Below are 9,126 nucleotides of genomic sequence, written 5' to 3'. Positions count from 1 at the left end.
TCATTTAAAAATGGTCCTTTCGCAGTCAGTCATTGCTTTGGTATTTTCAACTGGGTGGACAAGAATGCAAGTGAAAAATATTCTAGACTTAATCATTACAAAACTTTAAATATACCTTACTTCTGCAATATTCCTTGGAAAATTCGTTGTTAATTTATGATATTGATAATGTAATATTTTTCTTTTAAAATTTATGACAGTTTCTTTTATGCATTTTGATTTCCATTTGGTGCTTACATCCTTTAAATTTACAAATTGTAATGGAAAGGCCATTTAATTTGCAGGAGGTTTAAAAATTGACTTAGTATCTTAATGTAGAAGGAAGCATAATTTAAAAGTATTTAGTAAATCTGTTCCATGTATACTGCCATATTTCTAGATTTGTTAAAAATTGGAATGTTAAAAAAACTAATGGATAAAGGTAGCATGAAAACTATATTTTAATGTGTATTATATTACAAGTGATAATATATATTAAATCATTCTTGATTCTGTTAATTATTACTAACAATACTGTGTTCATAAAATTTCGTTAATCCTCTGTGACTTTTCTGTAAATAAAATTCTCATTTAAAACTCTCTAGCTTTTTTGGGGATGTGGCATGATATTTTAATAAACTAAATAGACTTTTTCATAGGTAGATAAATGATGATATTATAGAACTACATATAAGCTAAACTAGAGAATTCCAAATACTTTTTGTATCATTAGTTTTCTAAGACGACTTAGTGTATACTTTTATTTTTGAAAATGCTTTCTACTGCATTATAGTGTCCAAGTTTCTTGTTTACCTTAAATACTTCATCTTTTTTAAAGTAGGCAAAAACTATTCCAAGTATACCATGTTCTTTTTACAGAAAATACAAATACTGTTATATTTTAGAAAATGTGTAAGTTCTTTTATGGGAAGATGACATACAAAAGTATCTTCCTAGAATACTCTAGTTGGGAGTCAAAGGATTGAGCAAACTATTATTCCTCAAAGTTACTGGAGAAAGGAAAAATGGTGCTAGCAGTATAAGTCTGACAATAATTCTATCTGACAAGAGCAGATAATACTGTTGTCTGTGAACTTCTCTGTGTTGCAAATTACAGAAAGAAATAGATAAAGGCAATAAACAACTTGATGATTTATTTGGCAAGTCTTGATTTTACATACATCTATTGGTTTGGATCTTTTTACCGTAGCATCTTGTGTAAAGTTTTAAAGAAAACTGTGATGATTGCATCCTACTTTTTAATTTGTTAACCCAGCCTTCTAACATAGCATGATTTTTTGCCCACTTTTCATCTCAATCATAAACAAAGTAAATTATAGCAGAATTAGTCTTGATTTGTACTCCATCTAAGCTTACAGCCCTTGAAGGTTTTTTTTTTGGTTTTGAGTATGCTGGAGAAAATGTTTCAAGTTTTGAGAACCTATATGTGGGGGCCATCACTACAGATCCCAGGAACACTGAGGGTAATAAAAGAATATTTTGGGGGCTTCCCTGGTGGTGCAGTGGTTAAGAATCTGCCTGCCAATGCAGGGGACATGGGTTCGATCCCTGGTCTGGGAAGATCCCACATGCCACGGAACAGCTAAGCCCGTGTGCCACAACTACTGAAGCCCGCACACCTAGAGCCCATGCTCCGCAACAGGAGAAGCCACTGCAATGAGAAGCCTGCGCACCGCAATGAAGAGTAGCCCCCGCTCGCCACAACTAGAGAAAGCCCACGCACAGCAATGCAGCCAAAAATAAATAAATACAATAAATTTTTTAAAAAAAGAATATTTTGAATAACTCTGTGCCCACAAATGTTATAACTTAGATGAAATGGACCAATTCTGTGAAAGACACAATCTACTAAAACTCACACACGGAAAAATAGCTACTTTGCATAAGCCTATATATTAAAGAAATCGAATCAATAATTAATAAGCTTTCAAAACAGAAGACATCAGGCCCAATGGTTTCACTGGTGAATTTGAGAAGAAAATGATGACAATTCTGTGTTCCAAAAAATAGAAGTTAATTCATTCTATGAGGCCAGCATTATCCTAATACCAAAACCAGACAAAAACATTACATTACCCTAATACCAAAACCGGACAAAGACATTGCAAGAAAGGAAAACTACAAACAGATACCTTTCATGAACATAGGTACAAACATCCTCAACAAAATAATCAAATTCAACAATATAGTACAAAAAATTATGCATAACAGCCAAGTGGTATTTATTCCAAATATCCAAAACTGGTTCAGCATTCAAAGATCAATTAATGAAATCCATCATATCATCAGACTAAAATAGAAAAATCATATGACCATAGCAATAGATTACAAAAAAGCTATATGACAAAATCAGGTAACACATTCATGATGAAAACTCTCAGCAAGCTAGCAATAGAAAGGAACTTCCTTAGCTTAATAAAGAACATCTACAATCTGATGCATTATTACTTATTCTTTAAAAAAAAAAAAATTCAGAAAACTTACAGCTAACATACTTAATTGTGGGAAACTAGATGCTTTCCCTCTAAGATCAGGAACAAGGCAAGAATGTCTCCTCTCACCAGTGCTAGTCAGCATTGTACTGGAAGTTCCACCTAATGCAGCAAGACAAAAAAACATCCCAAGAACCAACAAAAAATCTCTTGGAACTCAAGACCAATTATAGCAAGGTTGCAGGATACAAAGTTAGCATAGTAAAGTCATTTGTTACCTATATACCTGAAATTTGAAACATTATTACATTAACATCAAAATTATGTATAAGACTTATATGAGGAAACCTACCAAAGTTATAAAAGAAATCAAAGAAGATCTTAATAAATGGAAACATATTCCATGTTTATGGGTAGTGAAACTCCATATTGTTAAAAGTCTCAATTCTTTTCCAAATTGATTTATAGGTCTAATGTAATCCCAATCAAAATCCCAGCAAGTTACTTTATGGAAATCAACAAATTGATTCTAAATTTATATGGAAGGACAAAAGACCCAGAATAGCTGCCATAATATTGAAGAAGAACAAAGTGGAAGGACTGACAGCAACCTTAAGACTCACTATAAAGCTATAGTAACCGATACTGTGAAATTGGTGAAAAATCAGACAATAGATCACTGGAACAGAATAGAGAGCTCAGAAGTAGACCCATACAAATATGGTCAACTGATCTTTGACAAAGAGGAAAGGCAAGCAACCCAATGGAGAAAGCTTAGTCTTTTTCAACAAATGGTGGTAGAACAACTGTACATGCACTTGCAAAAAAAGAAAGAAAAACTGGTCACTGATAATACTGACATTATACCTTTAACAAAAATTAACTAAAAATGGATCATAGACCTAAATGTAAAATGCACAACTATAAAACTTCTAGAAAATAACATAAGAGAAAATCTAGTCTGACCTTGAGTTTGGTGAAGACTTTTTAGATAAAACACCAAAAGCACAATCCATGAAAGAAAAAATTGATAAGTTGGATTTTATTAAAATTAAAACATTATGCTCTGTTAAAGACACTGGTAGAATGAAAAATATAAGCCACAGATTGGGAGAAAATGTTTGCAAAACACATATCTGAAAAAGATAACACAGAACTCACCAAAATATACAAAGAACTCTTAAAACTCAACAATGAGACAACAAACATCCCAATTAAAAAGAGGGCAAAATGTCTACACTGACACCTCACCAAACAAGATAAACAGATGGCAAATAAGCAGGTGAAAAGATCTCCACATTGTGTGTCATCAGGGAAATGCAAATTAAACAACAGTGAGATGCCACTACACACCTATCAAAATGACCAAAACTCAGAACATTAACAACATCAAATGCTGAGGAGAATGTGGAGCAACAGGAACTTTCATTGATAGCTGGTGGGAATGCAAAATGATACAGTCACTTTGGAAAAAAAGTATATTCTAAGCATACTCTTACTATACAACCCACAAATTGTACTTCTTGGTATTTACCCAAATGAGTTGAAAACTTACGTTCACACAAAATCCTGCACACCAATGTGTATAGCAGCCTTTTTCATAATTGCCAAAAATTGGAAGCAATCCAGATGTTCTTCAATAAGTGAATGGACAAATCATGGGACATCCATACAATGGTTTATTCAGACATGAAAAGAAATGAGCTATCAAGCCACGAAAAAACAGAGGAAACATTAATACATATTCCTAAGTGAAAGAAGCCAATCTGAAAAGGCTACATACTGTATGATTCCAGCTGTATGATATTCTGGAAAAGACAAAAGTATGGAGACAGTTAAAAAATCAAGTGGTTGCCAGAGGTTGTGGTTTTGGAGGATTTGTAGGGGGGAGGGCAGGGAAGGGTGGGATGAATAGGTGGAGTACAGGGGATTTTTAGGGCAGTGAAACTATTCTTTATGATACTGTAATGGTGGATACATAACATTATGCATTTGTCAAAATCCATAGAACTATACAATACAAAGAATGAATCTTAATGTAAACTATGGACTTTAGTTAATAATAATGTATCAGTATTAGTTCATCAGTTGTAACAAGTGTAACACAAATACAAGATGTTAATGATAGTGGAAACTATAGGCAAGGGGAGAGGGGGTATATGGGAACTAAGGAATTTTGGGAAAGATTTTTCTTACTGATTAAAAAAATTCTCAGGAAGTGATGGCTTCTCTTGTTCTGGTGAATGTTATTGGGTCTGCATGAAACATCTGTAACTCTTTAGCCATTCTGTAATCATTAGGAGAGCTGCCATGGACAAATCTGGCATATTTAGTATGGCAGAATCTCAAAAAAGAACAAATCATAACGTTATTGAACTGGGGAATTAATTGACCCTAGAGCTGCCATACTGGGGAGCATGATTTACAAGATAATAAATTTTCCTTCTGGTTTAGTCAACTGAGACAGGTTTTTCATGTTTCTTGAAACTGAAGACATTCTATCTGGTAGCAACATTCCACCAAACCATTAAATGGAACTTTCACTCTCGCTGAAATTAATTTTATGGAACAGTCTGACAAAGACTTTAAAATGTGTATTTTGAGGTTGCTGGAAGAAATAAATTTCTTCCATTTAAAAAGGGCTAGTCATTGTAACACAAAAATAGGAACAAATGAAACAACAGTTGGTTACGAAAAGGAATTAATTATAAATCCCATATCTGATTAAATATAATAATTTAAATACAAATTCTACAAGTAGGATAAACTCTTGACTGGATAAAGACTGAATTAATGAATTGAAAGATAATTTGAAGAATTCATCCAGAAAAATAAAGAGAAAAAAATTATGAAGAGCGGACAAAAGAGATAGAGAACAAATTGAGGCACTTCACCAACATAGAAGTTCCTGATGAAAAGAACAGCAGGAATGATAGATAAGCAATATTTGAATAGATAATAGCTGAAAATTTTTCTGCAGAGCAACCAAAAGCCTCAGAAAAACATGCACACTGAATACTGTGTAGGATAAACCACACCATCAAATGGTTTAGTGAAGCTGTAAAATATCAAGAAGAAAGAATTTTCAAAGATACTAAAGAGAAAAGATAGTTTACCAAGACGGAAATAGCAATTATATTGTTCACCTGCAAAAACAAATGTTGGTGCTGAGGGAAAAGAAAGACCATCAACCTAAAATTCTGTAACCAGCTAAACTATTATTCAAGAATGAAGACAAAATAAATTTTCTGACAAATAAAAACTAAAAACCTTTCCCACAACATACTCTCCCTGAAAGAACTGTTAGCAGACATACTTCAATAAGAAGAAAAGTTAATCTAGGAGGATGGTGGGGCATAAACAGTCATGGACATGTCAATTTATTTAATGTCAGTTACGAAAGGAAGACATTTAGAAAGAAAAAGTGTTTCTGGAAAAGATGTTGCGAAGATATCATACTTCAAAATATCTGGCTATTTAAATTAAAAAATACAACCTGTGTTTAAAGGAAAAATCCCTACAGGGTTACCAAGTTTGTATTAGCCTGTTCATAATGGGAAAAAATAGCAATTTTTTTACATCATCATATGCATGTATCTTTAGGCATCAGTATTGCGGAAGTAAGGAATAAAAATTTGGTAGGAAGTTAATTTGGGGGAAATATTCAAGGTGTTTTGGAGATGAGATAGGATTTCCCTCTTAAATTTGGCTTATCTTAGGGTATAAAGTGTTTGTTTTGACTGTGGAGCATGATATGCGTTCTTACTGTTAATGGCAGCAGAGCAAAGGGTTGTTTTTGCTTCAGGACCATTGCACACTATAAAGAAACCAATGACTTTTGCTTTTTTGTAAGAAAAAAATGTATAGCAAGTAGACAAAAAATTTCTTTAAGAGAATATAAAGAGCTCTAAACATAAAAGAACAAGAATTGAAATAGATTATATTAAAATTCGGAATTTCTGTCTATAAAAAAGGAAAACACCTTGAGAGAGAGTTGGAAGGCAACCCATAAAATGGGAGAAATTGTTTACAGTATCTATAACCAACAAAGAACTCTAATCTGAGATATATAAAGAGTGCCCCAAAATCAACAAATAGAAGACATTCATCCCAATTAAAAATTACATTGGTAAAAAGACTTAAGAGACGCTTCATAGTAGAGAATAAATATCTTTTTTTTTTTGAGAATGAGTATCTTGAAAATGTTTTTAAAAGCAAGGAGAAAGAGCTTCTTAGTTCGTTCTGGCTGCCTTAAGAAAACACCACAAATTGGGTAACTTATAAACAAGACATTTCTTTCTCACCATTCTGGAGGGTGGAAGTCTGAGATCAAGGTGCCAGCATGGTCAGGTGAGGGTCTTCTTCCTAGCTCACAGGCAGTGACTTCTTGCTATGTTCTCATATGGTGGAAGGGCTGAGGGATCTCTGTATGGTCTGTTTTATAAGAACACTCATCCCTTTTATGAGGGTTTTACCCTCATGACCTAAGCACCTCCCAAAAGCCCTAGCTCCTAATACCATCACATTGGGCACTGGATTTCCAGAGGTTGGGAGTGATCAACTGAATTGAATGTTGTTGGGAGATCAGGTAAGCACTACAAAATTGACCACAAGATTTCTCAACATGGATGTCCGAAAAATCATTATTTGGACTTCACTGAGTTCTCTATTATTTGAACTTACAATATATGTCACTTAATTATGACATAATTAAGTACTTACAATATACTTACAATATACATAGTACACATAGTACTTACAATATATGTCACTAAATTATGTAACTTATTGCAGTTTGCAGTAACTGCAGTATTGCAGTTAACTTTATTGGGGGAAGGAACCTTGCCTTTTATTTTTATACTTCTTTGCCCTTCACACAATGCTAAAGAGTAGGCAATGGCTATTGGCATATGGTCTTTGCTGTTAGCTCAGTGATATCCTCTCTTTCTTTCTTTCTTTCTTTTTCTTTCTTTCTTTCTTTCTTTCTTTCTTTCTTTCTTTCTTTCTTTCTTTCTTTCTTTCTTTCTTTCTTTCTTTCTTTCTTTCTTTCTTTCTTTCTTTCTTTCTTTTTTTCTTTCTTTCTTTCTTTCTTTCTCTCTCTCTCGCTCTCTCTCCCTCCCTCCCTCTCTCTCTCTCCCTCTCTCTCTCTCCCTCTCTCTCCCTATCTCTCTCTCTCTCTCTCACTCTCTCCCTCCCTCCCTCCCTCCCTCCCTCCCTTCCTTTCTTTCTTCATTCATTTTTGGCTGCATTGGGTCTTCATTGCTGCGCGTGTGCTTTCTCTAGTTGTGGCAAGCGGGGCCTACTCTTCGTTGTGGTATGCAGGCTTCTCATTGCAGTGGCTTCTCTTGTTGCAGAGCACGGGATTTAGGAGTGTGGGCTTCAGTAGTTGTGGCACGCAGGCTCAGTAGTTGTGGCTTGCAGGCTCTAGAGCACAGGCTCAGCAGTTGTGGCACACGGGCTTAGTTGCTCCGCGGCATGCGGGATCCCCCCAGACGAGGGCTCAAACCCGTGTCTCCTGCATTGGCAGGCGGATTCCCAACCACTGAGCCACCAGGGAAGCACTAGCAGGTGTTAACATTTTATGATAATAATTCAGGTTGTTCTGTTTTTCAAACAAAATTTTATAGATTTAGTTGATTCTCACTTTGTGCTCCTCCTTAATTGCATCCTCTTCTCTTTCTCTGCCAGGTAACTATGATCAAGATACCATATGTTCTTCCTCTGCATACTTTGGTAAGTTTGAGATATATATTTGGTGTTAAAAATATTTATAATTAAAACTTTATATAAATTATCGTATATATACAGCCTATCCCAGTTTGAATCATAATGTATCCTACTGCAGCATTTCAAATTAATGTTATATAATTTACCCATGTTGACATGTGTGGATTTTGTTCATCATTTAACTGCCAAATAATACTCCATTGTAGAGATAGATCACAGCTGTTTTTTGTCCCCTATTGATAATCATTTAGGTTGTTTCCATTTATTCACTGCTACACATAGTGTTGCCTTAATTATTAATGGGGATTTTCATGTGCAAGAATCTTGTAAGGTTATATATTTAAAAATGAAATAGCTGGGTCAAAGATGCACATCTTCCTCTGTATTAGATATTGCCAAATTTGTTCTTTGTGGTGTTTGCACTTAATTTACACTTCCATCAACGCTATATTAGATATCACCTCAAACCAGTCAGAATGGCCATCATCAAAAAGTCTAGAAACAATAAATCCTGGAGAGAGTGTCAAGAAAAGGGAACCCTCCTACACTGTTGGTGGGAATGTAAATTGGTGCAGCCACTATGGAGAACAGTATGGAGGTTCCTTAAAAAACTAAAAACAGAGCTACCATATGGTCCTGCAATCCCACTCCTGGGCATATATATGAAGAAAACTATAATTCAAAAGGATACATGCACCCCCAATGTTCGTTGCAGCACTGTTTTCAATAGCCAAGACATGGAAGCAACCTAAATGTCCATTGACAGATGAATGGATAAAGAAGATGTGGTATATATATACGATGGAATATTACTCAACCATTAAAAAGAATGAAATAATGCTATTTGCAGCAACATGGATGGACCTGGAGATAATCAAACTAAGTGAAGTAAGTCAGACAGAGAAAGACAAATATCATATGATATCACTTATATGCAGAATCTAAAAAAAAATGATACAAATGAACT

Source organism: Eubalaena glacialis, chromosome 4 (assembly GCF_028564815.1).
Source record: "Eubalaena glacialis isolate mEubGla1 chromosome 4, mEubGla1.1.hap2.+ XY, whole genome shotgun sequence".
NCBI lineage: Eukaryota > Metazoa > Chordata > Mammalia > Artiodactyla > Balaenidae > Eubalaena > Eubalaena glacialis.
This window is presented reverse-complemented; position numbering follows the sequence as displayed.